At 42.3% G+C, this 22,210-nt stretch overlaps 13 non-coding genes across 13 annotated transcripts; all 13 read left to right on the top strand.

Annotated features, from left to right (window-relative positions):
- Window positions 1–2,415: 2,415 nt before the first annotated feature.
- On the top strand, window positions 2,416–2,579 carry LOC134306822 (U1 spliceosomal RNA). Its single transcript, XR_010009498.1, has one exon. It is a non-coding gene; the product is annotated as a U1 spliceosomal RNA (small nuclear RNA).
- A 1,580-nt stretch (window positions 2,580–4,159) lies between these two features.
- Window positions 4,160–4,323, top strand: LOC134306810 (U1 spliceosomal RNA). Its single transcript, XR_010009486.1, has one exon. It is a non-coding gene; the product is annotated as a U1 spliceosomal RNA (small nuclear RNA).
- Window positions 4,324–5,556: 1,233 nt separating this feature from the next.
- Window positions 5,557–5,720, top strand: LOC134306835 (U1 spliceosomal RNA). The gene has a single exon (XR_010009510.1). It is a non-coding gene; the product is annotated as a U1 spliceosomal RNA (small nuclear RNA).
- Window positions 5,721–6,941: 1,221 nt separating this feature from the next.
- On the top strand, window positions 6,942–7,105 carry LOC134306815 (U1 spliceosomal RNA). The gene has a single exon (XR_010009491.1). It is a non-coding gene; the product is annotated as a U1 spliceosomal RNA (small nuclear RNA).
- Window positions 7,106–8,947: 1,842 nt separating this feature from the next.
- On the top strand, window positions 8,948–9,111 carry LOC134306821 (U1 spliceosomal RNA). Its single transcript, XR_010009497.1, has one exon. It is a non-coding gene; the product is annotated as a U1 spliceosomal RNA (small nuclear RNA).
- Window positions 9,112–10,693: 1,582 nt separating this feature from the next.
- LOC134306809 (U1 spliceosomal RNA) lies at window positions 10,694–10,857 on the top strand. The gene has a single exon (XR_010009485.1). It is a non-coding gene; the product is annotated as a U1 spliceosomal RNA (small nuclear RNA).
- A 1,233-nt stretch (window positions 10,858–12,090) lies between these two features.
- Window positions 12,091–12,254, top strand: LOC134306845 (U1 spliceosomal RNA). Its single transcript, XR_010009519.1, has one exon. It is a non-coding gene; the product is annotated as a U1 spliceosomal RNA (small nuclear RNA).
- A 1,227-nt stretch (window positions 12,255–13,481) lies between these two features.
- Window positions 13,482–13,645, top strand: LOC134306826 (U1 spliceosomal RNA). Its single transcript, XR_010009501.1, has one exon. It is a non-coding gene; the product is annotated as a U1 spliceosomal RNA (small nuclear RNA).
- A 1,233-nt stretch (window positions 13,646–14,878) lies between these two features.
- On the top strand, window positions 14,879–15,042 carry LOC134306844 (U1 spliceosomal RNA). Its single transcript, XR_010009518.1, has one exon. It is a non-coding gene; the product is annotated as a U1 spliceosomal RNA (small nuclear RNA).
- Window positions 15,043–16,267: 1,225 nt separating this feature from the next.
- Window positions 16,268–16,431, top strand: LOC134306808 (U1 spliceosomal RNA). Its single transcript, XR_010009484.1, has one exon. It is a non-coding gene; the product is annotated as a U1 spliceosomal RNA (small nuclear RNA).
- A 1,233-nt stretch (window positions 16,432–17,664) lies between these two features.
- Window positions 17,665–17,828, top strand: LOC134306843 (U1 spliceosomal RNA). Its single transcript, XR_010009517.1, has one exon. It is a non-coding gene; the product is annotated as a U1 spliceosomal RNA (small nuclear RNA).
- A 1,224-nt stretch (window positions 17,829–19,052) lies between these two features.
- On the top strand, window positions 19,053–19,216 carry LOC134306814 (U1 spliceosomal RNA). Its single transcript, XR_010009490.1, has one exon. It is a non-coding gene; the product is annotated as a U1 spliceosomal RNA (small nuclear RNA).
- Window positions 19,217–21,699: 2,483 nt separating this feature from the next.
- Window positions 21,700–21,863, top strand: LOC134306820 (U1 spliceosomal RNA). The gene has a single exon (XR_010009496.1). It is a non-coding gene; the product is annotated as a U1 spliceosomal RNA (small nuclear RNA).
- Window positions 21,864–22,210: the final 347 nt, after the last annotated feature.

The following is a 22,210-nucleotide window of genomic DNA, read 5'->3' as shown; positions in this document are numbered from 1 at the left end:
TCAGGAGAACGGATTTGTGGCATTTTTGCGTTGGGACAAAAGTGGTCGTCCAGAGCTATTTTTGGAAAGGCAGCGTTTACATAAAAAGCTTGTTGATACAAACGTTAAAGAGACCGGTATTTTAAATCAGCTTTAGCACTGGGCCAGGCACGTGCACAGACATTTTTGGGGGCAGGTGCTCAAGCCAAAAAAAGGGCACCCATCGCCAAAATTATTAATAAAATAAAAAATGAAAAAACACAGTAGGATATTTAACTTATATATAAAGTTAGTGGGGGACTGCGTTCGCGCTCTCCCCTTATTTCTGTGGTGGCAAAGATAGAGCTTGTAGATTTTAGCCGACCGTATTCAATTAGTTTCTTGACTAAAGAGACCGGTATTTTAAATCAGCTTTAGCACTGGGCCAGGCACGTGCACAGACATTTTTGGGGGCAGGTGCTCAAGCCAAATAAAGAGCACCCATCGCCAAAATTATTAATGAAATAAAAATTGAAAAAACACAGTAGGATATTTAACTTATATATAAAGTTAGTGGGGGACTGCGTTCGCGCTCTCCCCTGATTTCTGTGGTGGCAAAGATAGAGCTTGTAGATTTTAGCCGACCGTATTCAATTAGTTTCTTGTTCTGTATGATTTTCATTCTGATTCGTTGTTCTTTTGCGTGCAGTTCCGATCAATTGGACGCATTCGTGGGGAAAAAAGTGGTCGTTCAGAGCTATTTTTGGATAGGCAGCGTTTACATAAAAAGCTTGTTGATACAAACGTGAAATAGAACGCTAATTTCTGATAATGAGGGACCGCGTTCGCGCTCTCCCCTGATTTCTGTGGTGGCAAAAATAGAGTTTGTAGGTTTTAGCCGACCGTCGTTGTTCGATGTGCAGCTCGGATCAGGAGAACGGATTTGTGGCATTTTTGCGTTGGGACAAAAGTGGTCGTCCAGAGCTATTTTTGGAAAGGCAGCATAACATAAAAGGCAGCTTACATAAAAAGCTTGTTGATACAAACGTTAAAGAGACCGGTATTTTAAATCAGCTTTAGCACTGGGCCAGGCACGTGCACAGACATTTTTGGGGGCAGGTGCTCAAGCCAAAAAAAGGGCACCCATCGCCAAAATTATTAATAAAATAAAAAATGAAAAAACACAGTAGGATATTTAACTTATATATAAAGTTAGTGGGGGACTGCGTTCGCGCTCTCCCCTGATTTCTGTGGTGGCAAAAATAGAGTTTGTAGATTTTGTTCGATGTGCAGCTCGGATCAGGCATTTTTGCGTTGGGACAAAAGTGGTCGTCCAGAGCTATTTTTGGAAAGGCAGCGTTTACATAAAAAGCTTGTTGATACAAACGTTAAAGAGACCGGTATTTTAAATCAGCTTTAGCACTGGGCCAGGCACGTGCACAGACATTTTTGGGGGCAGGTGCTCAAGCCAAAAAAAGGGCACCCATCGCCAAAATTATTAATAAAATAAAAAATGAAAAAACACAGTAGGATATTTAACTTATATATAAAGTTAGTGGGGGACTGCGTTCGCGCTCTTCCCTGATTTCTGTGGTGGCAAAGATAGAGCTTGTAGATTTTAGCCGACCGTATTCAATTAGTTTCTTGTTCTGTATGATTTTCATTCTGATTCGTTGTTCTTTTGCGTGCAGTTCCGATCAATTGGACGGATTCGTGGGGCAAAAAGTGGTAGTTCAGAGCTATTTTTGGATAGGCAGCGTTTGCATTAAAAGCTTGTTGATACAAACGTGAAATAGAACGCTAATTTCTGATAATGAGGGACCGCGTTCGCGCTTTCCCTTGATTTCTGTGGTGGCAAAGCAAGAGCTTGTAAAATTGAGCGAGACCGTATTCATTTTTTTCTTGTTCTGTATGATTTTCGTTCTGATTCGTCGTATTTCGATTTGAAGCTCGGATAGAACGGATTTGTGGCGTTTTTGCCTTGGAAAAAAAGTGGTCGTCCAGAGCTATTTTTGGATAGGCAGCGTTTACATAAAAAGCTTGTTGATACAAACGTTAAAGAGACCGGTATTTTAGATCAGCTTTAGCACTGGGCACATAATTAGCCGTTTGCACTATTTTTTAGGCTAATTTGACCGTTTCATGATTGAGCTATGCCAAACCTGTAAAGGGCATGCTTGTCAGGTGGATTTTTACAGTGTTTTTTCTTTTCTTTTTTGTAGATCAATTTGAAATGATCATTTTTTTCTTCTGTTTTGGTTGAACCAAGTGGTTTTTTTTTTGTTTTTTTTTTCTTATTTTCAGGCAAATGTCGGCGTGGTCGTTTTGATGTTGCAGAATAGCGGCGTTTGCGTTCGGTGAGGTTTGTGCTGGTGTGATGAGTAGACGAGTGGAGCTCACCGTGAGTTTGAACGGTGTGTGATTCGGTGTCTCTGTTCGGCGGTGCTTCTACACCTCATACTTACCTGGCAGGGGCGAGACCATGATCAAGAAGGTGGTTCACCCAGGGCGAGGCTCAGCCATTGCACTCTGGTTGTGCTGACTGCTGCGAATTCCCCAAATGTGGGAATCTCGACTGCATAATTTCTGATAGTGGGGGACTGCGTTCGCGCTCTCCCCTGATTTCTGTGGTGGCAAAAATAGAGTTTGCAGATTTTAGCCGACCGTCGTTGTTCGATGTGCAGCTCGGATCAGGAGAACGGATTTGTGGCATTTTTGCGTTGGTATAAAAGTGGTCGTCCAGAGCTATTTTTGGAAAGGCAGCGTTTACATAAAAAGCTTGTTGATACAAACGTTAAAGAGACCGGTATTTTAAATCAGCTTTAGCACTGGGCCAGGCACGTGCACAGACATTTTTGGGGGCAGGTGCTCAAGCCAAAAAAAGGGCACCCATCGCCAAAATTATTAATAAAATAAAAAATGAAAAAACACAGTAGGATATTTAACTTATATATAAAGTTAGTGGGGGACTGCGTTCGCGCTCTCCCCTGATTTCTGTGGTGGCAAAAATAGAGTTTGTAGATTTTGTTCGATGTGCAGCTCGGATCAGGCATTTTTGCGTTGGGACAAAAGTGGTCGTCCAGAGCTATTTTTGGAAAGGCAGCGTTTACATAAAAAGCTTGTTGATACAAACGTTAAAGAGACCGGTATTTTAAATCAGCTTTAGCACTGGGCCAGGCACGTGCACAGACATTTTTGGGGGCAGGTGCTCAAGCCAAAAAAAGGGCACCCATCGCCAAAATTATTAATAAAATAAAAAATGAAAAAACACAGTAGGATATTTAACTTATATATAAAGTTAGTGGGGGACTGCGTTCGCGCTCTTCCCTGATTTCTGTGGTGGCAAAGATAGAGCTTGTAGATTTTAGCCGACCGTATTCAATTAGTTTCTTGTTCTGTATGATTTTCATTCTGATTCGTTGTTCTTTTGCGTGCAGTTCCGATCAATTGGACGGATTCGTGGGGCAAAAAGTGGTAGTTCAGAGCTATTTTTGGATAGGCAGCGTTTGCATAAAAAGCTTGTTGATACAAACGTGAAATAGAACGCTAATTTCTGATAATGAGGGACCGCGTTCGCGCTTTCCCTTGATTTCTGTGGTGGCAAAGCAAGAGCTTGTAAAATTGAGCGAGACCGTATTCATTTTTTTCTTGTTCTGTATGATTTTCGTTCTGATTCGTCGTATTTCGATTTGAAGCTCGGATAGAACGGATTTGTGGCGTTTTTGCCTTGGAAAAAAAGTGGTCGTCCAGAGCTATTTTTGGATAGGCAGCGTTTACATAAAAAGCTTGTTGATACAAACGTTAAAGAGACCGGTATTTTAGATCAGCTTTAGCACTGGGCACATAATTAGCCGTTTGCACTATTTCTTAGGCTAATTTGACCGTTTCATGATTGAGCTATGCCAAACCTGTAAAGGGCATGCTTGTCAGGTGGATTTTTACAGTGTTTTTTCTTTTCTTTTTTGTAGATCAATTTGAAATGATCATTTTTTTCTTCTGTTTTGGTTGAACCAAGTGTTTTTTTTTCTGTTTTTTTTCTTATTTTCAGGCACATGTCGGCGTGGTCGTTTTGATGTTGCAGAATAGCGGCGTTTGCGTTCGGTGAGGTTTGTGCTGGTGTGATGAGTAGACGAGTGGAGCTCACCGTGAGTTTGAACGGTGTGTGATTCGGTGTCTCTGTTCGGCGGTGCCTCTACACCTCATACTTACCTGGCAGGGGCGAGACCATGATCAAGAAGGTGGTTCACCCAGGGCGAGGCTCAGCCATTGCACTCCGGTTGTGCTGACCGCTGCGAATTCCCCAAATGTGGGAATCTCGACTGCATAATTTCTGATAGTGGGGGACTGCGTTCGCGCTCTCCCCTGATTTCTGTGGTGGCAAAAATAGAGTTTGTAGGTTTTAGCCGACCGTCGTTGTTCGATGTGCAGCTCGGATCAGGAGAACGGATTTGTGGCATTTTTGCGTTGGGACAAAAGTGGTCGTCCAGAGCTATTTTTGGAAAGGCAGCATAACATAAAAGGCAGCTTACATAGAAAGCTTGTTGATACAAACGTTAAAGAGACCGGTATTTTAAATCAGCTTTAGCACTGGGCCAGGCACGTGCACAGACATTTTTGGGGGCAGGTGCTCAAGCCAAAAAAAGGGCACCCATCGCCAAAATTATTAATAAAATAAAAAATGAAAAAACACAGTAGGATATTTAACTTATATATAAAGTTAGTGGGGGACTGCGTTCGCGCTCTCCCCTGATTTCTGTGGTGGCAAAGATAGAGCTTGTAGATTTTAGCCGACCGTATTCAATTAGTTTCTTGTTCTGTATGATTTTCATTCTGATTCGTTGTTCTTTTGCGTGCAGTTCCTATCAATTGGACGGATTCGTGGGGAAAAAAGTGGTCGTTCAGAGCTATTTTTGGATAGGCAGCGTTTACATAAAAAGCTTGTTGATACAAACGTGAAATAGAACGCTAATTTCTGATAATGAGGGACCGCGTTCGCGCTTTCCCTTGATTTCTGTGGTGGCAAAGCAAGAGCTTGTAAAATTGAGCGAGACCGTATTCATTTTGTTTCTTGTTCTGTATGATTTTCATTCTGATTCGTCGTATTTCGATTTGCAGCTCGGATCAAGAACGGATTTGTGGCGTTTTTGCCTTGGAAAAAAAGTGGTCGTCCAGAGCTGTTTTTGGATAGGCAGCGTTTACATAAAAAGCTTGTTGATACAAACGTTAAAGAGACCGGTATTTTAGATCAGCTTTAGCACTGGGCACATAATTAGCCGTTTGCACTATTTCTTAGGCTAATTTGACCGTTTCATGATTGAGCTATGCCAAACATGTAAAGGGCATGCTTGTCAGGTGGATTTTTACAGTGTTTTCTTTTTTCTTTTTTGTAGATCAATTTGAAATGATCATTTTTTTCTTCTGTTTTGGTTGAACCAAGTGGTTTTTTTTTCTTATTTTCAGTCAAATGTCGGCGTGGTCGTTTTGATGTTGCAGAATAGCGGCGTTTTGTGCTGGTGTGATGAGTAGACGAGTGGAGCTCACCGTGAGTTTGAACGGTGTGTGATTCGGTGTCTCTGTTCGGCGGTGCCTCTACACCTCATACTTACCTGGCAGGAGCGAGACCATGATCAAGAAGGTGGTTCACCCAGGGCGAGGCTCAGCCATTGCACTCCGGTTGTGCTGACCGCTGCGAATTCCCCAAATGTGGGAATCTCGACTGCATAATTTCTGATAGTGGGGGACTGCGTTCGCGCTCTTCCCTGATTTCTGTGGTGGCAAAAATAGAGTTTGTAGATTTTAGCCGACCGTCGTTGTTCGATGTGCAGCTCGGATCAGGAGAACGGATTTGTGGCATTTTTGCGTTGGGACAAAAGTGGTCGTCCAGAGCTATTTTTGGAAAGGCAGCATAACATAAAAGGCAGCTTACATAAAAAGCTTGTTGATACAAACGTTAAAGAGACCGGTATTTTAAATCAGCTTTAGCACTGGGCCAGGCACGTGCACAGACATTTTTGGGGGCAGGTGCTCAAGCCAAAAAAAGGGCACTCATCGCCAAAATTATTAATAAAATAAAAAATGAAAAAACACAGTAGGATATTTAACTTATATATAAAGTTAGTGGGGGACTGCGTTCGAGCTTGTAGATTTTAGCCGACCGTATTCAATTAGTTTCTTGTTCTGTATGATTTTCATTCTGATTCGTTGTTCTTTTGCGTGCAGTTCCGATCAATTGGACGGATTCGTGGGGCAAAAAGTGGTAGTTCAGAGCTATTTTTGGATAGGCAGCGTTTGCATAAAAAGCTTGTTGATACAAACGTGAAATAGAACGCTAATTTCTGATAATGAGGGACCGCGTTCGCGCTTTCCCTTGATTTCTGTGGTGGCAAAGCAAGAGCTTGTAAAATTGAGCGAGACCGTATTCATTTTTTTCTTGTTCTGTATGATTTTCGTTCTGATTCGTCGTATTTCGATTTGAAGCTCGGATAGAACGGATTTGTGGCGTTTTTGCCTTGGAAAAAAAGTGGTCGTCCAGAGCTATTTTTGGATAGGCAGCGTTTACATAAAAAGCTTGTTGATACAAACGTTAAAGAGACCGGTATTTTAGATCAGCTTTAGCACTGGGCACATAATTAGCCGTTTGCACTATTTCTTAGGCTAATTTGACCGTTTCATGATTGAGCTATGCCAAACCTGTAAAGGGCATGCTTGTCAGGTGGATTTTTACAGTGTTTTTTTCTTTTCTTTTTTGTAGATCAATTTGAAATGATCATTTTTTTCTTCTGTTTTGGTTGAACCAAGTGTTTTTTTTTTTTTTTTTTTCTTATTTTCAGGCAAATGTCGGCGTGGTCGTTTTGATGTTGCAGAATAGCGGCGTTTGCGTTCGGTGAGGTTTGTGCTGGTGTGATGAGTAGACGAGTGGAGCTCACCGTGAGTTTGAACGGTGTGTGATTCGGTGTCTCTGTTCGGCGGTGCCTCTACACCTCATACTTACCTGGCAGGGGCGAGACCATGATCAAGAAGGTGGTTCACCCAGGGCGAGGCTCAGCCATTGCACTCCGGTTGTGCTGACCGCTGCGAATTCCCCAAATGTGGGAATCTCGACTGCATAATTTCTGATTGTGGGGGACTGCGTTCGCGCTCTCCCCTGATTTCTGTGGTGGCAAAAATAGAGTTTGCAGATTTTAGCCGACCGTCGTTGTTCGATGTGCTGCTCGGATCAGGAGAACGGATTTGTGGCATTTTTGCGTTGGGACAAAAGTGGTCGTCCAGAGCTATTTTTGGAAAGGCAGCGTTTACATAAAAAGCTTGTTGATACAAACGTTAAAGAGACCGGTATTTTAAATCAGCTTTAGCACTGGGCCAGGCACGTGCACAGACATTTTTGGGGGCAGGTGCTCAAGCCAAAAAAAGGGCACCCATCGCCAAAATTATTAATAAAATAAAAAATGAAAAAACACAGTAGAATATTTAACTTATATATAAAGTTAGTGGGGGACTGCGTTCGCGCTCTCCCCTTATTTCTGTGGTGGCAAAGATAGAGCTTGTAGATTTTAGCCGACCGTATTCAATTAGTTTCTTGACTAAAGAGACCGGTATTTTAAATCAGCTTTAGCACTGGGCCAGGCACGTGCACAGACATTTTTGGGGGCAGGTGCTCAAGCCAAAAAAAGGGCACCCATCGCCAAAATTATTAATAAAATAAAAAATGAAAAAACACAGTAGGATATTTAACTTATATATAAAGTTAGTGGGGGACTGCGTTCGCGCTCTCCCCTGATTTCTGTGGTGGCAAAAATAGAGTTTGTAGATTTTGTTCGATGTGCAGCTCGGATCAGGCATTTTTGCGTTGGGACAAAAGTGGTCGTCCAGAGCTATTTTTGGAAAGGCAGCGTTTACATAAAAAGCTTGTTGATACAAACGTTAAAGAGACCGGTATTTTAAATCAGCTTTAGCACTGGGCCAGGCACGTGCACAGACATTTTTGGGGGCAGGTGCTCAAGCCAAAAAAAGGGCACCCATCGCCAAAATTATTAATAAAATAAAAAATGAAAAAACACAGTAGGATATTTAACTTATATATAAAGTTAGTGGGGGACTGCGTTCGCGCTCTTCCCTGATTTCTGTGGTGGCAAAGATAGAGCTTGTAGATTTTAGCCGACCGTATTCAATTAGTTTCTTGTTCTGTATGATTTTCATTCTGATTCGTTGTTCTTTTGCGTGCAGTTCCGATCAATTGGACGGATTCGTGGGGCAAAAAGTGGTAGTTCAGAGCTATTTTTGGATAGGCAGCGTTTGCATTAAAAGCTTGTTGATACAAACGTGAAATAGAACGCTAATTTCTGATAATGAGGGACCGCGTTCGCGCTTTCCCTTGATTTCTGTGGTGGCAAAGCAAGAGCTTGTAAAATTGAGCGAGACCGTATTCATTTTTTTCTTGTTCTGTATGATTTTCGTTCTGATTCGTCGTATTTCGATTTGAAGCTCGGATAGAACGGATTTGTGGCGTTTTTGCCTTGGAAAAAAAGTGGTCGTCCAGAGCTATTTTTGGATAGGCAGCGTTTACATAAAAAGCTTGTTGATACAAACGTTAAAGAGACCGGTATTTTAGATCAGCTTTAGCACTGGGCACATAATTAGCCGTTTGCACTATTTTTTAGGCTAATTTGACCGTTTCATGATTGAGCTATGCCAAACCTGTAAAGGGCATGCTTGTCAGGTGGATTTTTACAGTGTTTTTTCTTTTCTTTTTTGTAGATCAATTTGAAATGATCATTTTTTTCTTCTGTTTTGGTTGAACCAAGTGGTTTTTTTTTTGGTTTTTTTTTCTTATTTTCAGGCAAATGTCGGCGTGGTCGTTTTGATGTTGCAGAATAGCGGCGTTTGCGTTCGGTGAGGTTTGTGCTGGTGTGATGAGTAGACGAGTGGAGCTCACCGTGAGTTTGAACGGTGTGTGATTCGGTGTCTCTGTTCGGCGGTGCTTCTACACCTCATACTTACCTGGCAGGGGCGAGACCATGATCAAGAAGGTGGTTCACCCAGGGCGAGGCTCAGCCATTGCACTCTGGTTGTGCTGACTGCTGCGAATTCCCCAAATGTGGGAATCTCGACTGCATAATTTCTGATAGTGGGGGACTGCGTTCGCGCTCTCCCCTGATTTCTGTGGTGGCAAAAATAGAGTTTGCAGATTTTAGCCGACCGTCGTTGTTCGATGTGCAGCTCGGATCAGGAGAACGGATTTGTGGCATTTTTGCGTTGGTATAAAAGTGGTCGTCCAGAGCTATTTTTGGAAAGGCAGCGTTTACATAAAAAGCTTGTTGATACAAACGTTAAAGAGACCGGTATTTTAAATCAGCTTTAGCACTGGGCCAGGCACGTGCACAGACATTTTTGGGGGCAGGTGCTCAAGCCAAAAAAAGGGCACCCATCGCCAAAATTATTAATAAAATAAAAAATGAAAAAACACAGTAGGATATTTAACTTATATATAAAGTTAGTGGGGGACTGCGTTCGCGCTCTCCCCTGATTTCTGTGGTGGCAAAAATAGAGTTTGTAGATTTTGTTCGATGTGCAGCTCGGATCAGGCATTTTTGCGTTGGGACAAAAGTGGTCGTCCAGAGCTATTTTTGGAAAGGCAGCGTTTACATAAAAAGCTTGTTGATACAAACGTTAAAGAGACCGGTATTTTAAATCAGCTTTAGCACTGGGCCAGGCACGTGCACAGACATTTTTGGGGGCAGGTGCTCAAGCCAAAAAAAGGGCACCCATCGCCAAAATTATTAATAAAATAAAAAATGAAAAAACACAGTAGGATATTTAACTTATATATAAAGTTAGTGGGGGACTGCGTTCGCGCTCTTCCCTGATTTCTGTGGTGGCAAAGATAGAGCTTGTAGATTTTAGCCGACCGTATTCAATTAGTTTCTTGTTCTGTATGATTTTCATTCTGATTCGTTGTTCTTTTGCGTGCAGTTCCGATCAATTGGACGGATTCGTGGGGCAAAAAGTGGTAGTTCAGAGCTATTTTTGGATAGGCAGCGTTTGCATAAAAAGCTTGTTGATACAAACGTGAAATAGAACGCTAATTTCTGATAATGAGGGACCGCGTTCGCGCTTTCCCTTGATTTCTGTGGTGGCAAAGCAAGAGCTTGTAAAATTGAGCGAGACCGTATTCATTTTTTTCTTGTTCTGTATGATTTTCGTTCTGATTCGTCGTATTTCGATTTGAAGCTCGGATAGAACGGATTTGTGGCGTTTTTGCCTTGGAAAAAAAGTGGTCGTCCAGAGCTATTTTTGGATAGGCAGCGTTTACATAAAAAGCTTGTTGATACAAACGTTAAAGAGACCGGTATTTTAGATCAGCTTTAGCACTGGGCACATAATTAGCCGTTTGCACTATTTCTTAGGCTAATTTGACCGTTTCATGATTGAGCTATGCCAAACCTGTAAAGGGCATGCTTGTCAGGTGGATTTTTACAGTGTTTTTTCTTTTCTTTTTTGTAGATCAATTTGAAATGATCATTTTTTTCTTCTGTTTTGGTTGAACCAAGTGTTTTTTTTTCTTTTCTTTTTTTCTTATTTTCAGGCAAATGTCGGCGTGGTCGTTTTGATGTTGCAGAATAGCGGCGTTTGCGTTCGGTGAGGTTTGTGCTGGTGTGATGAGTAGACGAGTGGAGCTCACCGTGAGTTTGAACGGTGTGTGATTCGGTGTCTCTGTTCGGCGGTGCCTCTACACCTCATACTTACCTGGCAGGGGCGAGACCATGATCAAGAAGGTGGTTCACCCAGGGCGAGGCTCAGCCATTGCACTCCGGTTGTGCTGACCGCTGCGAATTCCCCAAATGTGGGAATCTCGACTGCATAATTTCTGATAGTGGGGGACTGCGTTCGCGCTCTCCCCTGATTTCTGTGGTGGCAAAAATAGAGTTTGTAGGTTTTAGCCGACCGTCGTTGTTCGATGTGCAGCTCGGATCAGGAGAACGGATTTGTGGCATTTTTGCGTTGGGACAAAAGTGGTCGTCCAGAGCTATTTTTGGAAAGGCAGCATAACATAAAAGGCAGCTTACATAGAAAGCTTGTTGATACAAACGTTAAAGAGACCGGTATTTTAAATCAGCTTTAGCACTGGGCCAGGCACGTGCACAGACATTTTTGGGGGCAGGTGCTCAAGCCAAAAAAAGGGCACCCATCGCCAAAATTATTAATAAAATAAAAAATGAAAAAACACAGTAGGATATTTAACTTATATATAAAGTTAGTGGGGGACTGCGTTCGCGCTCTCCCCTGATTTCTGTGGTGGCAAAGATAGAGCTTGTAGATTTTAGCCGACCGTATTCAATTAGTTTCTTGTTCTGTATGATTTTCATTCTGATTCGTTGTTCTTTTGCGTGCAGTTCCTATCAATTGGACGGATTCGTGGGGAAAAAAGTGGTCGTTCAGAGCTATTTTTGGATAGGCAGCGTTTACATAAAAAGCTTGTTGATACAAACGTGAAATAGAACGCTAATTTCTGATAATGAGGGACCGCGTTCGCGCTTTCCCTTGATTTCTGTGGTGGCAAAGCAAGAGCTTGTAAAATTGAGCGAGACCGTATTCATTTTGTTTCTTGTTCTGTATGATTTTCATTCTGATTCGTCGTATTTCGATTTGCAGCTCGGATCAAGAACGGATTTGTGGCGTTTTTGCCTTGGAAAAAAAGTGGTCGTCCAGAGCTGTTTTTGGATAGGCAGCGTTTACATAAAAAGCTTGTTGATACAAACGTTAAAGAGACCGGTATTTTAGATCAGCTTTAGCACTGGGCACATAATTAGCCGTTTGCACTATTTCTTAGGCTAATTTGACCGTTTCATGATTGAGCTATGCCAAACATGTAAAGGGCATGCTTGTCAGGTGGATTTTTACAGTGTTTTCTTTTTTCTTTTTTGTAGATCAATTTGAAATGATCATTTTTTTCTTCTGTTTTGGTTGAACCAAGTGGTTTTTTTTTCTTATTTTCAGGCAAATGTCGGCGTGGTCGTTTTGATGTTGCAGAATAGCGGCGTTTTGTGCTGGTGTGATGAGTAGACGAGTGGAGCTCACCGTGAGTTTGAACGGTGTGTGATTCGGTGTCTCTGTTCGGCGGTGCCTCTACACCTCATACTTACCTGGCAGGAGCGAGACCATGATCAAGAAGGTGGTTCACCCAGGGCGAGGCTCAGCCATTGCACTCCGGTTGTGCTGACCGCTGCGAATTCCCCAAATGTGGGAATCTCGACTGCATCATTTCTGATAGTGGGGGACTGCGTTCGCGCTCTCCCCTGATTTCTGTGGTGGCAAAAATAGAGTTTGTAGATTTTAGCCGACCGTCGTTGTTCGATGTGCAGCTCGGATCAGGAGAACGGATTTGTGGCATTTTTGCGTTGGGACAAAAGTGGTCGTCCAGAGCTATTTTTGGAAAGGCAGCATAACATAAAAGGCAGCTTACATAAAAAGCTTGTTGATACAAACGTTAAAGAGACCGGTATTTTAAATCAGCTTTAGCACTGGGCCAGGCACGTGCACAGACATTTTTGGGGGCAGGTGCTCAAGCCAAAAAAAGGGCACTCATCGCCAAAATTATTAATAAAATAAAAAATGAAAAAACACAGTAGGATATTTAACTTATATATAAAGTTAGTGGGGGACTGCGTTCGAGCTTGTAGATTTTAGCCGACCGTATTCAATTAGTTTCTTGTTCTGTATGATTTTCATTCTGATTCGTTGTTCTTTTGCGTGCAGTTCCGATCAATTGGACGGATTCGTGGGGCAAAAAGTGGTAGTTCAGAGCTATTTTTGGATAGGCAGCGTTTGCATAAAAAGCTTGTTGATACAAACGTGAAATAGAACGCTAATTTCTGATAATGAGGGACCGCGTTCGCGCTTTCCCTTGATTTCTGTGGTGGCAAAGCAAGAGCTTGTAAAATTGAGCGAGACCGTATTCATTTTTTTCTTGTTCTGTATGATTTTCGTTCTGATTCGTCGTATTTCGATTTGAAGCTCGGATAGAACGGATTTGTGGCGTTTTTGCCTTGGAAAAAAAGTGGTCGTCCAGAGCTATTTTTGGATAGGCAGCGTTTACATAAAAAGCTTGTTGATACAAACGTTAAAGAGACCGGTATTTTAGATCAGCTTTAGCACTGGGCACATAATTAGCCGTTTGCACTATTTCTTAGGCTAATTTGACCGTTTCATGATTGAGCTATGCCAAACCTGTAAAGGGCATGCTTGTCAGGTGGATTTTTACAGTGTTTTTTTCTTTTCTTTTTTGTAGATCAATTTGAAATGATCATTTTTTTCTTCTGTTTTGGTTGAACCAAGTGTTTTTTTTTTCTTTTTTTTTTTTTTCTTATTTTCAGGCAAATGTCGGCGTGGTCGTTTTGATGTTGCAGAATAGCGGCGTTTGCGTTCGGTGAGGTTTGTGCTGGTGTGATGAGTAGACGAGTGGAGCTCACCGTGAGTTTGAACGGTGTGTGATTCGGTGTCTCTGTTCGGCGGTGCCTCTACACCTCATACTTACCTGGCAGGGGCGAGACCATGATCAAGAAGGTGGTTCACCCAGGGCGAGGCTCAGCTATTGCACTCCGGTTGTGCTGACCGCTGCGAATTCCCCAAATGTGGGAATCTCGACTGCATAATTTCTGATAGTGGGGGACTGCGTTCGCGCTCTCCCCTGATTTCTGTGGTGGCAAAAATAGAGTTTGTAGGTTTTAGCCGACCGTCGTTGTTCGATGTGCAGCTCGGATCAGGAGAACGGATTTGTGGCATTTTTGCGTTGGGACAAAAGTGGTCGTCCAGAGCTATTTTTGGAAAGGCAGCATAACATAAAAGGCAGCTTACATAGAAAGCTTGTTGATACAAACGTTAAAGAGACCGGTATTTTAAATCAGCTTTAGCACTGGGCCAGGCACGTGCACAGACATTTTTGGGGGCAGGTGCTCAAGCCAAAAAAAGGGCACCCATCGCCAAAATTATTAATAAAATAAAAAATGAAAAAACACAGTAGGATATTTAACTTATATATAAAGTTAGTGGGGGACTGCGTTCGCGCTCTCCCCTGATTTCTGTGGTGGCAAAGATAGAGCTTGTAGATTTTAGCCGACCGTATTCAATTAGTTTCTTGTTCTGTATGATTTTCATTCTGATTCGTTGTTCTTTTGCGTGCAGTTCCTATCAATTGGACGGATTCGTGGGGAAAAAAGTGGTCGTTCAGAGCTATTTTTGGATAGGCAGCGTTTACATAAAAAGCTTGTTGATACAAACGTGAAATAGAACGCTAATTTCTGATAATGAGGGACCGCGTTCGCGCTTTCCCTTGATTTCTGTGGTGGCAAAGCAAGAGCTTGTAAAATTGAGCGAGACCGTATTCATTTTGTTTCTTGTTCTGTATGATTTTCATTCTGATTCGTCGTATTTCGATTTGCAGCTCGGATCAAGAACGGATTTGTGGCGTTTTTGCCTTGGAAAAAAAGTGGTCGTCCAGAGCTGTTTTTGGATAGGCAGCGTTTACATAAAAAGCTTGTTGATACAAACGTTAAAGAGACCGGTATTTTAGATCAGCTTTAGCACTGGGCACATAATTAGCCGTTTGCACTATTTCTTAGGCTAATTTGACCGTTTCATGATTGAGCTATGCCAAACATGTAAAGGGCATGCTTGTCAGGTGGATTTTTACAGTGTTTTCTTTTTTCTTTTTTGTAGATCAATTTGAAATGATCATTTTTTTCTTCTGTTTTGGTTGAACCAAGTGGTTTTTTTTTCTTATTTTCAGGCAAATGTCGGCGTGGTCGTTTTGATGTTGCAGAATAGCGGCGTTTTGTGCTGGTGTGATGAGTAGACGAGTGGAGCTCACCGTGAGTTTGAACGGTGTGTGATTCGGTGTCTCTGTTCGGCGGTGCCTCTACACCTCATACTTACCTGGCAGGAGCGAGACCATGATCAAGAAGGTGGTTCACCCAGGGCGAGGCTCAGCCATTGCACTCCGGTTGTGCTGACCGCTGCGAATTCCCCAAATGTGGGAATCTCGACTGCATCATTTCTGATAGTGGGGGACTGCGTTCGCGCTCTCCCCTGATTTCTGTGGTGGCAAAAATAGAGTTTGTAGATTTTAGCCGACCGTCGTTGTTCGATGTGCAGCTCGGATCAGGAGAACGGATTTGTGGCATTTTTGCGTTGGGACAAAAGTGGTCGTCCAGAGCTATTTTTGGAAAGGCAGCATAACATAAAAGGCAGCTTACATAAAAAGCTTGTTGATACAAACGTTAAAGAGACCGGTATTTTAAATCAGCTTTAGCACTGGGCCAGGCACGTGCACAGACATTTTTGGGGGCAGGTGCTCAAGCCAAAAAAAGGGCACTCATCGCCAAAATTATTAATAAAATAAAAAATGAAAAAACACAGTAGGATATTTAACTTATATATAAAGTTAGTGGGGGACTGCGTTCGAGCTTGTAGATTTTAGCCGACCGTATTCAATTAGTTTCTTGTTCTGTATGATTTTCATTCTGATTCGTTGTTCTTTTGCGTGCAGTTCCGATCAATTGGACGGATTCGTGGGGCAAAAAGTGGTAGTTCAGAGCTATTTTTGGATAGGCAGCGTTTGCATAAAAAGCTTGTTGATACAAACGTGAAATAGAACGCTAATTTCTGATAATGAGGGACCGCGTTCGCGCTTTCCCTTGATTTCTGTGGTGGCAAAGCAAGAGCTTGTAAAATTGAGCGAGACCGTATTCATTTTTTTCTTGTTCTGTATGATTTTCGTTCTGATTCGTCGTATTTCGATTTGAAGCTCGGATAGAACGGATTTGTGGCGTTTTTGCCTTGGAAAAAAAGTGGTCGTCCAGAGCTATTTTTGGATAGGCAGCGTTTACATAAAAAGCTTGTTGATACAAACGTTAAAGAGACCGGTATTTTAGATCAGCTTTAGCACTGGGCACATAATTAGCCGTTTGCACTATTTCTTAGGCTAATTTGACCGTTTCATGATTGAGCTATGCCAAACCTGTAAAGGGCATGCTTGTCAGGTGGATTTTTACAGTGTTTTTTTCTTTTCTTTTTTGTAGATCAATTTGAAATGATCATTTTTTTCTTCTGTTTTGGTTGAACCAAGTGTTTTTTTTCTTTTTTTTTTTTTTCTTATTTTCAGGCAAATGTCGGCGTGGTCGTTTTGATGTTGCAGAATAGCGGCGTTTGCGTTCGGTGAGGTTTGTGCTGGTGTGATGAGTAGACGAGTGGAGCTCACCGTGAGTTTGAACGGTGTGTGATTCGGTGTCTCTGTTCGGCGGTGCCTCTACACCTCATACTTACCTGGCAGGGGCGAGACCATGATCAAGAAGGTGGTTCACCCAGGGCGAGGCTCAGCCATTGCACTCCGGTTGTGCTGACCGCTGCGAATTCCCCAAATGTGGGAATCTCGACTGCATAATTTCTGATAGTGGGGGACTGCGTTCGCGCTCTCCCCTGATTTCTGTGGTGGCAAAAATAGAGTTTGTAGGTTTTAGCCGACCGTCGTTGTTCGATGTGCAGCTCGGATCAGGAGAACGGATTTGTGGCATTTTTGCGTTGGGACAAAAGTGGTCGTCCAGAGCTATTTTTGGAAAGGCAGCATAACATAAAAGGCAGCTTACATAGAAAGCTTGTTGATACAAACGTTAAAGAGACCGGTATTTTAAATCAGCTTTAGCACTGGGCCAGGCACGTGCACAGACATTTTTGGGGGCAGGTGCTCAAGCCAAAAAAAGGGCACCCATCGCCAAAATTATTAATAAAATAAAAAATGAAAAAACACAGTAGGATATTTAACTTATATATAAAGTTAGTGGGGGACTGCGTTCGCGCTCTCCCCTGATTTCTGTGGTGGCAAAGATAGAGCTTGTAGATTTTAGCCGACCGTATTCAATTAGTTTCTTGTTCTGTATGATTTTCATTCTGATTCGTTGTTCTTTTGCGTGCAGTTCCTATCAATTGGACGGATTCGTGGGGAAAAAAGTGGTCGTTCAGAGCTATTTTTGGATAGGCAGCGTTTACATAAAAAGCTTGTTGATACAAACGTGAAATAGAACGCTAATTTCTGATAATGAGGGACCGCGTTCGCGCTTTCCCTTGATTTCTGTGGTGGCAAAGCAAGAGCTTGTAAAATTGAGCGAGACCGTATTCATTTTGTTTCTTGTTCTGTATGATTTTCATTCTGATTCGTCGTATTTCGATTTGCAGCTCGGATCAAGAACGGATTTGTGGCGTTTTTGCCTTGGAAAAAAAGTGGTCGTCCAGAGCTGTTTTTGGATAGGCAGCGTTTACATAAAAAGCTTGTTGATACAAACGTTAAAGAGACCGGTATTTTAGATCAGCTTTAGCACTGGGCACATAATTAGCCGTTTGCACTATTTCTTAGGCTAATTTGACCGTTTCATGATTGAGCTATGCCAAACATGTAAAGGGCATGCTTGTCAGGTGGATTTTTACAGTGTTTTCTTTTTTCTTTTTTGTAGATCAATTTGAAATGATCATTTTTTTCTTCTGTTTTGGTTGAACCAAGTGGTTTTTTTTTCTTATTTTCAGGCAAATGTCGGCGTGGTCGTTTTGATGTTGCAGAATAGCGGCGTTTTGTGCTGGTGTGATGAGTAGACGAGTGGAGCTCACCGTGAGTTTGAACGGTGTGTGATTCGGTGTCTCTGTTCGGCGGTGCCTCTACACCTCATACTTACCTGGCAGGAGCGAGACCATGATCAAGAAGGTGGTTCACCCAGGGCGAGGCTCAGCCATTGCACTCCGGTTGTGCTGACCGCTGCGAATTCCCCAAATGTGGGAATCTCGACTGCATCATTTCTGATAGTGGGGGACTGCGTTCGCGCTCTCCCCTGATTTCTGTGGTGGCAAAAATAGAGTTTGTAGATTTTAGCCGACCGTCGTTGTTCGATGTGCAGCTCGGATCAGGAGAACGGATTTGTGGCATTTTTGCGTTGGGACAAAAGTGGTCGTCCAGAGCTATTTTTGGAAAGGCAGCATAACATAAAAGGCAGCTTACATAAAAAGCTTGTTGATACAAACGTTAAAGAGACCGGTATTTTAAATCAGCTTTAGCACTGGGCCAGGCACGTGCACAGACATTTTTGGGGGCAGGTGCTCAAGCCAAAAAAAGGGCACTCATCGCCAAAATTATTAATAAAATAAAAAATGAAAAAACACAGTAGGATATTTAACTTATATATAAAGTTAGTGGGGGACTGCGTTCGAGCTTGTAGATTTTAGCCGACCGTATTCAATTAGTTTCTTGTTCTGTATGATTTTCATTCTGATTCGTTGTTCTTTTGCGTGCAGTTCCGATCAATTGGACGGATTCGTGGGGCAAAAAGTGGTAGTTCAGAGCTATTTTTGGATAGGCAGCGTTTGCATAAAAAGCTTGTTGATACAAACGTGAAATAGAACGCTAATTTCTGATAATGAGGGACCGCGTTCGCGCTTTCCCTTGATTTCTGTGGTGGCAAAGCAAGAGCTTGTAAAATTGAGCGAGACCGTATTCATTTTTTTCTTGTTCTGTATGATTTTCGTTCTGATTCGTCGTATTTCGATTTGAAGCTCGGATAGAACGGATTTGTGGCGTTTTTGCCTTGGAAAAAAAGTGGTCGTCCAGAGCTATTTTTGGATAGGCAGCGTTTACATAAAAAGCTTGTTGATACAAACGTTAAAGAGACCGGTATTTTAGATCAGCTTTAGCACTGGGCACATAATTAGCCGTTTGCACTATTTCTTAGGCTAATTTGACCGTTTCATGATTGAGCTATGCCAAACCTGTAAAGGGCATGCTTGTCAGGTGGATTTTTACAGTGTTTTTTTCTTTTCTTTTTTGTAGATCAATTTGAAATGATCATTTTTTTCTTCTGTTTTGGTTGAACCAAGTGTTTTTTTTTTTTTTTTTTTTTTCTTATTTTCAGGCAAATGTCGGCGTGGTCGTTTTGATGTTGCAGAATAGCGGCGTTTGCGTTCGGTGAGGTTTGTGCTGGTGTGATGAGTAGACGAGTGGAGCTCACCGTGAGTTTGAACGGTGTGTGATTCGGTGTCTCTGTTCGGCGGTGCCTCTACACCTCATACTTACCTGGCAGGGGCGAGACCATGATCAAGAAGGTGGTTCACCCAGGGCGAGGCTCAGCCATTGCACTCCGGTTGTGCTGACCGCTGCGAATTCCCCAAATGTGGGAATCTCGACTGCATAATTTCTGATTGTGGGGGACTGCGTTCGCGCTCTCCCCTGATTTCTGTGGTGGCAAAAATAGAGTTTGCAGATTTTAGCCGACCGTCGTTGTTCGATGTGCTGCTCGGATCAGGAGAACGGATTTGTGGCATTTTTGCGTTGGGACAAAAGTGGTCGTCCAGAGCTATTTTTGGAAAGGCAGCGTTTACATAAAAAGCTTGTTGATACAAACGTTAAAGAGACCGGTATTTTAAATCAGCTTTAGCACTGGGCCAGGCACGTGCACAGACATTTTTGGGGGCAGGTGCTCAAGCCAAAAAAAGGGCACCCATCGCCAAAATTATTAATAAAATAAAAAATGAAAAAACACAGTAGGATATTTAACTTATATATAAAGTTAGTGGGGGACTGCGTTCGCGCTCTCCCCTTATTTCTGTGGTGGCAAAGATAGAGCTTGTAGATTTTAGCCGACCGTATTCAATTAGTTTCTTGACTAAAGAGACCGGTATTTTAAATCAGCTTTAGCACTGGGCCAGGCACGTGCACAGACATTTTTGGGGGCAGGTGCTCAAGCCAAATAAAGAGCACCCATCGCCAAAATTATTAATGAAATAAAAATTGAAAAAACACAGTAGGATATTTAACTTATATATAAAGTTAGTGGGGGACTGCGTTCGCGCTCTCCCCTGATTTCTGTGGTGGCAAAGATAGAGCTTGTAGATTTTAGCCGACCGTATTCAATTAGTTTCTTGTTCTGTATGATTTTCATTCTGATTCGTTGTTCTTTTGCGTGCAGTTCCGATCAATTGGACGCATTCGTGGGGAAAAAAGTGGTCGTTCAGAGCTATTTTTGGATAGGCAGCGTTTACATAAAAAGCTTGTTGATACAAACGTGAAATAGAACGCTAATTTCTGATAATGAGGGACCGCGTTCGCGCTCTCCCCTGATTTCTGTGGTGGCAAAAATAGAGTTTGTAGGTTTTAGCCGACCGTCGTTGTTCGATGTGCAGCTCGGATCAGGAGAACGGATTTGTGGCATTTTTGCGTTGGGACAAAAGTGGTCGTCCAGAGCTATTTTTGGAAAGGCAGCATAACATAAAAGGCAGCTTACATAAAAAGCTTGTTGATACAAACGTTAAAGAGACCGGTATTTTAAATCAGCTTTAGCACTGGGCCAGGCACGTGCACAGACATTTTTGGGGGCAGGTGCTCAAGCCAAAAAAAGGGCACCCATCGCCAAAATTATTAATAAAATAAAAAATGAAAAAACACAGTAGGATATTTAACTTATATATAAAGTTAGTGGGGGACTGCGTTCGCGCTCTCCCCTGATTTCTGTGGTGGCAAAAATAGAGTTTGTAGATTTTGTTCGATGTGCAGCTCGGATCAGGCATTTTTGCGTTGGGACAAAAGTGGTCGTCCAGAGCTATTTTTGGAAAGGCAGCGTTTACATAAAAAGCTTGTTGATACAAACGTTAAAGAGACCGGTATTTTAAATCAGCTTTAGCACTGGGCCAGGCACGTGCACAGACATTTTTGGGGGCAGGTGCTCAAGCCAAAAAAAGGGCACCCATCGCCAAAATTATTAATAAAATAAAAAATGAAAAAACACAGTAGGATATTTAACTTATATATAAAGTTAGTGGGGGACTGCGTTCGCGCTCTTCCCTGATTTCTGTGGTGGCAAAGATAGAGCTTGTAGATTTTAGCCGACCGTATTCAATTAGTTTCTTGTTCTGTATGATTTTCATTCTGATTCGTTGTTCTTTTGCGTGCAGTTCCGATCAATTGGACGGATTCGTGGGGCAAAAAGTGGTAGTTCAGAGCTATTTTTGGATAGGCAGCGTTTGCATTAAAAGCTTGTTGATACAAACGTGAAATAGAACGCTAATTTCTGATAATGAGGGACCGCGTTCGCGCTTTCCCTTGATTTCTGTGGTGGCAAAGCAAGAGCTTGTAAAATTGAGCGAGACCGTATTCATTTTTTTCTTGTTCTGTATGATTTTCGTTCTGATTCGTCGTATTTCGATTTGAAGCTCGGATAGAATGGATTTGTGGCGTTTTTGCCTTGGAAAAAAAGTGGTCGTCCAGAGCTATTTTTGGATAGGCAGCGTTTACATAAAAAGCTTGTTGATACAAACGTTAAAGAGACCGGTATTTTAGATCAGCTTTAGCACTGGGCACATAATTAGCCGTTTGCACTATTTTTTAGGCTAATTTGACCGTTTCATGATTGAGCTATGCCAAACCTGTAAAGGGCATGCTTGTCAGGTGGATTTTTACAGTGTTTTTTCTTTTCTTTTTTGTAGATCAATTTGAAATGATCATTTTTTTCTTCTGTTTTGGTTGAACCAAGTGTTTTTTTTTTTTTTTTTTTTTCTTATTTTCAGGCAAATGTCGGCGTGGTCGTTTTGATGTTGCAGAATAGCGGCGTTTGCGTTCGGTGAGGTTTGTGCTGGTGTGATGAGTAGACGAGTGGAGCTCACCGTGAGTTTGAACGGTGTGTGATTCGGTGTCTCTGTTCGGCGGTGCTTCTACACCTCATACTTACCTGGCAGGGGCGAGACCATGATCAAGAAGGTGGTTCACCCAGGGCGAGGCTCAGCCATTGCACTCTGGTTGTGCTGACTGCTGCGAATTCCCCAAATGTGGGAATCTCGACTGCATAATTTCTGATAGTGGGGGACTGCGTTCGCGCTCTCCCCTGATTTCTGTGGTGGCAAAAATAGAGTTTGCAGATTTTAGCCGACCGTCGTTGTTCGATGTGCAGCTCGGATCAGGAGAACGGATTTGTGGCATTTTTGCGTTGGTATAAAAGTGGTCGTCCAGAGCTATTTTTGGAAAGGCAGCGTTTACATAAAAAGCTTGTTGATACAAACGTTAAAGAGACCGGTATTTTAAATCAGCTTTAGCACTGGGCCAGGCACGTGCACAGACATTTTTGGGGGCAGGTGCTCAAGCCAAAAAAAGGGCACCCATCGCCAAAATTATTAATAAAATAAAAAATGAAAAAACACAGTAGGATATTTAACTTATATATAAAGTTAGTGGGGG

This window comes from Trichomycterus rosablanca, unplaced genomic scaffold (genome assembly GCF_030014385.1).
Source record: "Trichomycterus rosablanca isolate fTriRos1 unplaced genomic scaffold, fTriRos1.hap1 scaffold_227, whole genome shotgun sequence".
In the NCBI taxonomy this organism is placed as follows: Eukaryota; Metazoa; Chordata; class Actinopteri; order Siluriformes; family Trichomycteridae; genus Trichomycterus; species Trichomycterus rosablanca.
The sequence above is the reverse complement of the archived record's forward strand: the minus strand, read 5'-3'. Positions and strand labels throughout refer to the sequence as shown.